At 37.7% G+C, this 8,479-nt stretch overlaps 1 non-coding gene across 1 annotated transcript; it reads left to right on the top strand.

Annotated features, from left to right (window-relative positions):
- The first annotated feature begins 8,088 nt into the window (after positions 1-8,088).
- LOC148548917 (small nucleolar RNA R71) lies at positions 8,089-8,195 on the top strand. Its single transcript, XR_015898121.1, has one exon. It is a non-coding gene; the product is annotated as a small nucleolar RNA R71 (small nucleolar RNA).
- The last annotated feature ends 284 nt before the right edge of the window (positions 8,196-8,479 follow it).

An 8,479-nucleotide genomic window follows, 5' to 3' on the forward strand; every position in this document is an offset into this window, starting at 1 on the left:
AACATCAGTGGCCAAGACATTACACAGGGGTTTGGCAATTTTTGAAAAATCTTTTATGAATCACCTGTAGAATCCTGCATGTCCTAGGAAGCTTCTGATTGCCTTAACACTAGTAGGTGGAGGCAAGCGTTCGATCACTTCCACCCTAGCTTGATCCACCTCTATCCCCTTATTTGAGATCCGATGCCCAAGAATAATGCCTTCAGTTATCATGAAGTGGCATTTCTCCCAGTTTAGAACTAGGTTTATTTCTTGGCATCTTTTCAAGACCAGGGTCAGATGATTAAGACAGGAGTCAAATGAGTCTCCATAAACAGAGAAGTCATCCATGAATACTTCAAGGAATTTCTCTATCATATCAGAGAAGATGGGATAGCATGCATCTCTGAAAAGTGGCAGGCGCATTGAACAGGCTAAATGGCATTCATCTATAGGCGAATATGCCAGATGAACATGTGAATGTTGTCTTCTCTTGATCCTGTGGATCTACTGCTATTTGATTGTACCCGGAATATCCATCCAGGAAACAATAAAAAGCAATAAAGCATGACCTGCTAGTCTTTCTAGCATTTGGTCAATGAAGGGTAAAAGAAAGTGATCTTTCCTGGTGGCATCATTGAATCTTCTGTAGTCAATACACATACACCATCCTATAACTATCCTTTTTGGGATCAACTCATTTTTTTCATTGTGAACCACTGTCATTCCTCCCTTCTTAGGAACAACCTGGACAGGGCTCACCCATGGGCTGTTAGAAATGGGATAGATAATCCCAGACCTCCTTCTGCACTACTTCCTTCATGGCTGGGTTCAATCGCCTCTGTGGTTGTACCACTGGTTTGGCATTATCCTCCAGAAGGATTTTATGCATGCATCGAGCAGGGCTAATTCCCTTAAGGTCACTTATAGTCCACCCAAGGACAGTCCTATGTGTTTTAAGCACTTAGATTAGTGCTTCTTCTTCCTGTGTGTAGAGCTTATGATCATAGGATAGGTATCTCCTTCTCCCAGAAATGCATATTTCAAGGAGGAGGGTAATGGCTTAAGCTCAAGCTTAGGTAGCTTCTCCTTTTCTTCAGAGGTTTCCAGAGGTTCCTCTGAATCAGGCTGAGTATCATCAAGGATGTCATCTAGCCCTACCTTGAGTCTTTCGACCATGTTGACCTCTTCCACTAGGAAATCAATGGGGTCAATGCTCATACATTCCTCAAGAATGTATGGATGCTGCATAGCCTTCACAGCATTTAGTACGAACTTTTCCTCGTTAACTCTCAGGGTTACTTCCCCTTTTTCAACATCAATGAGGGTACGTCATGTAACTAGGAAGGGTCTTCCTATGATAAGGGATGTACTTTTGTGCCCCTCCATGTCCAATACCACAAAGTCAGTAGGAAAGGCAAATGGTCCAACCTTGACAATCATGTCTCTATTACTCTTGATGGTATCTTAATAGACCCATCAGCAAGTTGAAGGCACATGCAGGTTGGTTTGACTTCATCAGTCAAGCAGAGCTTCTTTATTAGTGAAGCTGGTATTAGGTTGATGCTTGCTCCAAGGTCACATAGAGTTGTCCTTGTACAAGTATCACCTAGAGTGCATGGTATCATAAAGCTTCCAGGGTCTTTAAACTTCTCTGGTAAGCTGTTCTGAATGATTGCACTACATTCCTCAGTGAGGAGGACTATTTGTGTCTCTCTCCAATTCTTCTTATGACTTAGAATGTCCTTCATGAACTTTGCATAAGAAGGTATCTGTTCAAGAGCTTCTACAAAAGGGATCTTTATCTCTAGTGTTCTGAGATACTTCGCAAAGTGGACAAACTGTTTATCCCTTTCTTCTTGACAGAGTTTCTGAGGAAATGGCATCTTAGCCTTGTACCCATCAACCTTGGTTGAAGAAGGCCGAATGCCATGGGAGTTGGAAGGGGGGTTGCTGGCTTGCTTAGGAGGGCTGTTATCAATGAATGACTGACCTCCCTTGTATGGGCGTTCAACGCCCATGCTGCTGTCCCCTTGGGCGTTTGGACGCATAATCTCTCTCCTTTCTTGGCATTCAACGCCAATAAGGTCACATTCCTGGGCATTTGAACACCCATTCTCTGTCCTTTTCTGGCATTCAACGCCAGGAGTAATACCTTTCTGGCGTTTGAATGCCCAGTCTCTGCCCTTTCCTGGCGTTCAACGCTAAGAGGGATACCTCTCCGGGAGTTTAAACACCCAGAGTCATTTTGTGTAGAGACCTGGTTATCTTCTATGGGCTTTTCGTTTTTATTATACTGAGGTTGGGTGTTTAAGGTTTTCCCACTCCTTAGTTGGATAGCCTGGCATTCTTCTGTTATCTACTTAGATAACTGCTGACTTGTTTGACTCAACTGGGCTTCTACATTTCTATTAGAAGTCTGAATTTCTCGCAAAGCCTCTTGTAATTCCAGCATTTGCTGGGCAAGGGCTTGTAGTTGCTGAGTCAATGGGCCATCTTGCTATGGCGGGTTAGGTTCAGCAACTACTACCTTAACCTCTCCTTTTATAGAGGTCTCAGGAGATGAGTATAGATGTTGATTAGTGACAACTATCTCAATAAGCTCTCGAGCCTCTCCAATGGTCTTTCTCATGTGCAAGGATCCACCAGCAGAGTGGTCCAAGGATATTCTAGCCATGTCTGAAAGCCCCATAGTAGAAGATGTCTAACTGTATCCATTTTGAAAATATTTCAGTGGGACATTTTCTTAGCATCCTCCTATACCTCTCCCAGGCATCATAAAGAGATTCACCAACTCCTTGTGTGAAGCTTTGGATGTCCAGTCTCAGCTGGTTCATCTTTCTTGGGGGAAAGTATTGGTTTAAAAACTTGTCCACTAACTGTTTCCAAGTTTTTTAACTAGTTTTAGGCTGGTTATCCAACCACCTTTTTGTTTGATCCTTTAAAGCAAAAGGAAAGAGCAATAGCCTGTAGACCTCTTGGTCTACTCCCTCACTATGTACTTTATCAGCGATCCTTAAGAAATCTGCAAGAATTTCTGTAGGTTCTTCCTAAGAAAGGCCAGAATACTGGCAGTTTTGCTACACCAGAGTAATAAGTTGAGAGTTTAATTCAAAGCTACTAGCTCTGATTTGAGGTATGCTGATACTTCTTCAATAGAAGTCAGCATTGGGATTTGTATAAGATCCCAGAGTTCTTCTGAACTCTTCATTCCCACTTGGATTCATGATGGAGAAAGGTAGAAGATGAAGAAGGAAGAAGATAGAAGGAGTAGAAAAAGATAAACAATAATTAAAATATTTTTGTCTTTATTTTATTTATTTATTTTATTCGAAATTAAAATTAATTAATTAAAAATAATTTAAAATTTTAATTACTAAATTTCAAAAATAGAAGAGAGAGAGAAGAAGAAGAAAATTTTCGAAAATTTAGAATAGAGAAGAAGTTAGTTAGGAAGTTTTGAAAAAGAAGAGAGAGAAGCTATGTAATTAGTTATGAAAAGATTTGAAAGTAAAATAAGATAAGAGATAAGATAAGACTTGAAACTAAAATTTGAAATTTGAATTTTGAAGTTTTAAAATTTTGAATTTTGAAAAAGTCAATAAGATAAGATAGAGATTTGAAAAAGTTTTTTATTTTTGAAAAAGTCAAATTTTGAAAATTGAAATTTGGAATTTAAAAATTGAATTTTGAATTTTAAATTTTGAGAATAGAAATTTGAAATTTAAATTTTTAAATTTTGAAAGTTGAAATTTTAATTTTGAAATATGATAAGATAAGATTTTGAAAAAGATATGATTTTTGATTTTGAAAATATTTGATTTTTGAATTTTAAAATTAAGATAAGATAAGATAAAAAAATTTAAAATTAAAATCTGAATTTTTTTATTTTTGAATTTAATGAGGAAAGAGAAAAACAAGTAAAGGATACAAGACTTAAAATTTTTAGATCTAACGCTCCTTATTTTCGAAAATTTGGAGGGAAAACACCAAGAAACACCAAACATAAAAATTTTAAGATCAAAACACAAAATATACTCAAGAACACTTTGAAGACTCACAAGAACAATAAAAACAAGACTCAAAGACTCAAAGAACTCAAAAACATTAAAAGAACACCAAACTTAAAATTTTTAGAAAACTAAAAATAAATTTTCAAAAATTAAAGAAAAATAACAAGAGAACACCAAACTTAAAAATTTGACACAAGATTTAATCAAAGAAAAATTATTTTTGAAAAGTTTTGAAAGGAAGATACCAAAAAAAATTGAAAATTGTTGTAATTAATAAATATTGAAACTCAAAGAAGCAAAAAGTTACCAAGAATATAAGCACAACGCTCTAACCAATTGAACACACAAAAAAATTTAAAATATTTTTGAAAAATCTTTTTTTAAAATTTTCAAAAAAAAAAAGAGAGAAGGAGAAAATAAAAATAAAAAACTCAATAAGAATACAAACAAAGACTTTAACTAATAACACAAATTAAACAAAGAAAGGACAAATATTTTTTGTAAAAGGTCTAGGAAGTTTTGGGAATTGAAAAACAGGAACATGTAAGACTCAGAGGAACAAAAATTATCAACAACAAAAATAAAAAAAAAGAAAAGAAAAATGGTTTTGAAAAAGGTTTTCAAATTTTTCAAAAATTAGGAAGAAGAAAAATAAAAATAAAACACTTAATTAAAATAAAAATTACCTGATCTAGAGAGCAAGACAATCCGTCAGTTTGTCCAAACTCAACAATCCCCAGTAATGGCGCCAAAAATTTGGTAGCACGATTCCTCACACCTTCGTACCAGCAAGTGCACTGGGTCATCTAAGTAATACCTGAGCGAGTCAGGGTCGATCCCACGAGGTTTGTGGTTTGAAGCAAGGTATAGTTATCCTGCAAGTCTTAGTCGGGCAAATCAGAAGGTTGTTTGAAGTTGTAAGAGTAATGTATGCCTTAAAATCATCAATAGAAATATGAGAAAAGGGTAGAAGGTGTTGTTGGATACGGAATTGTGTTAGGATTATGGGATTATTATAATAGAGTGCTAATAATTTAAAGATAGAGTAGAGGATTGGAGTTGCTTTTGCCTTTCTGAATTAACTCCGGCATTACTGCTCTCTTTACTTTTGAGTGATTTCTTCAATGGCAGGCTGTATGTGATTGGCACTAGTTTGAGCAGCTACCAATACTCCTCCAGATCTGAATCACAGGTTTAGTGTGGATCCATTCTGATTGAGGGTGAAGCTCGTACAGTCCATTCTTTTTCATGATCCTACTCAAAACGCCACAGACAAGGTCAGATCTTCCGGATCAGAGAATGCTACTTCTATGGATTCTAGCCTCTACCACAGAGACCCTGATCTCCCCGGAAATCGGCTGAACTGATGTCTTGAGAAGTCCCCAACGAAGGCGTGGATTAACCGTCTGAGAGATGTATATTCAAGCTATTGGTCGTCCTTGTCCGGTGAAAGACGCATTCTGACCCAGGTAGACGCAGGTGTTTCTTAGGCATGTTCATTCTAATGTGATGAACAGAGCTAATTAATTAGATCATCCTATTCACCATGATGAAGTACGAATATACATCTTAGAATTAATCAAACAAGGATCGAAGAAAAACAGTAGTACTTTTATTAATTCATAGAACACAGCAGGGCTCCTCCCCTCAACCTAGGAGGTTTAGAAACTCATAATGAGGTAGAATACAATGATAAAATGAAAATAATGCTGAATAATATGCGTATAACATGAATTAAATCCCTTAAATACTAAACTAATGATTAGTAAGGGTAAAACAGTCTTTTTAGTGCTAAAATTCACTTCTAGGGCCCACTTGGTGAGTGTTTAGGCTGAGCTTGATGAGATCCACCTGCTATGAGGTCTCTTGGATGTGGAACGCCAGCTAGGGAGTCCTCTCTGGGCATTTGAACATTGGGCTCTGCTCCTTGGGCACTGGACGCCAGAAATGGGGCAGGAAGCTGGCGTTGAACGCCAATTTTAGGCCTTCTAATCCGAAGCAAAGTATGGACTATTATATATTGATGGAAAGCTCTAGAAGACAGCTTTCCATAGCTATTAAGTGAGATCCATTTGGACTTCTGTAGCTCTAAAAAATCCCTTCCGAGTGCAGGTAGATCAGATCTGGATAGCATCTGCAGTGCTTTTTCTGTCTCTAAATCGGACTTCTGCTCCAGCTCCTCAATTTCAGCCAGAAAATATCTAAAATTGTACAAAAATACAAAAACTCATAGTATAATCGAAAAATGTGATTTTAACACTAAAACCTATAAAAACTTAATAAAAACTGAATAAAAACTACTAAAAACTATATAAAAATAATGTCAAAAAGCGTATAAAATATCCGCTCTTCATGCATCTTGAGTGTTAGCAGCTGAAACCTGCATCCCACTTAGGTGTTGGGAGATCATGTTAATTTTCTGGGACATCAGCTTATTCTGCGCCAAAATGGCATCCAGTGCGTCCACTTCCTTGACTCTTCTCTTCTGAGTAGTCCCAGTGTTCACAGGGTTTCTTTTAGAAGTGTACATGTATTAGTTGTTGGCAACCATCTCAATAAGCTCCTAACGCCTCCTCAGGTGTCTTCTTCATGTGAAGTGAATCACCTGCAGAGTGATCCAGTGACATCTTGACTATCTCAGAGAGGCCAACGTAAGAGATCTCCAACATGGTCCATTCTGAAATCATGTCCGGAGGACTTCTCCTAATCAGCTGCTTGAACCTCTCCCAGGCCTCATAGAGGGACTCTCCCTCTTTCTATCTGAAAGTCTGGACTTCCACTCTAACCTTACTCAACTTTTAGGGTGGAAAGAACTTGGCCAGAAATCCAGTGACCACCTTGTCCCATGTGTCTAGGCTCTCCTTAGGCTGAGAATCCAGCCATAACCTTGCTCTATCCCTTACAGCAAAGAAAGAGAGCATGAGTTTGTAAACCTCAGGGTTCACTCCATTTATCTTAACAGTATCACAGATCTGCAGAAAATTAGATATGAACTTGCTGGGGTCCTCTTCTTGGTTAGCAACTCCTTCATGAATTTTTTATAAAGAGGCATTTGCTCCAAGGCTTCTGCAAAAGGGATATTAATTTGTAACTTCTTGAAGACTTCTAGAAACTTAAATTATTGTTGCTGTTGGTTTCCTTTTTGCAATCTTTGTGGGAATAGAATTTTGGGTGCATATACTCTTTCTCTTGTAACGTCTCTTGGAGCTTGAGGTGGTGATGTATGGACTTCTTATTTTTGTTTGTTCTTCTCCTCTAATGGTTCTTCATCCTCTTTGCTTGTTGTGGTTTTCTTGCCAATTGTTTTTCCTCTTCTTAGATTAATAGCCTTGCACTCCTCTCTTGGATTTGGAATTATGTCACTTGGAAAGGAGTTTGGGGGTTTCTCTGCCAATTGCTTGGCAATTTGTTCCACTTGTACTTCCAAGTTTCATATAGAGGCCTCTTTATTCTTGAAATTAGCTCTTGTCTCCATTATGAATTCCTTGGTTTGTTGCATGAATTCTTTGAAAAAACTATCCAAGGTGTTCTTTGCATGAGGCTTTTGAGAATTTTGTGATTGTGTTGAAGATGATCCTTGTGGATATGGAGTGTTGAAGTTCCTCTGTCCTTGATTTTTCCATCCAAAATTTAGATGGTTCCTCCAGCCTGGATTATATGTCTTTGAGAATGGTTCATTTTGTGGATTTCTTGAAAAGTTACCATATAATTAACTTGTTCGGTGGGGTACTAGTCATCTTTGAATAGCTCACATTCTTCATCTTTATGAGTTCCTCTACACAAATTTCATATTGTGACTCGTGATCTTATGACTGAGACTTGCATATGCCCCACTTATTTATTGAGTGTGTTGATTTGTTGAGACATGACCTTATTTTGTGCCAGCAGTGCATCTAATGTGTCTAGCTCTATAACTCCTTTCTTTACTTTTCCTCCATTGGCATACATGTAGTGGTTATTAGCCACTATCTCTATCAACTCCAAAGCCTATTCGAGTGTCTTCCGATGCAAGGATCCTCCAGCTGAGGAGTCGATTAAGGTTCTAGAGGCATGATACACCCCATCATAGAATATTTGGAGTTGTAGCCACTCTAAGAATGCATGATGGATACATTTTCTCAACATCCCTTTGTACCTCTCCCATGCTTCATAAAGTGATTCTCCCTCCTTTTGAGTGAACGTGTGAATAACATTCCTTAACCTTGATAGCTTTTGTGGAGGAAAGTACTTGGTTAGGAATTTATTCACCATATCATCCCATGTTGCTATATTGTCCAAGGGTTGAGCTTGTCGTCACTGTTTAACTCTATCCTTTAGGGAAAATGGGAACAACCGCAATCTTATTACTTCGGAGGAGACTCCATTGCCCTTAACTGTATCGTATATCTGCAAAAAATTAGATATGTGCACATTCGGATCTTCTTGAGGATTGCCACTGAATTAGTCTTGCGGGACCAATTGGATGAATGAAGGTCTCAACTCAAAAT

This window comes from Arachis ipaensis, chromosome B8, assembly GCF_059453495.1.
Source record: "Arachis ipaensis isolate K30076 ecotype BB chromosome B8, ASM5945349v1, whole genome shotgun sequence".
NCBI lineage: Eukaryota > Viridiplantae > Streptophyta > Magnoliopsida > Fabales > Fabaceae > Arachis > Arachis ipaensis.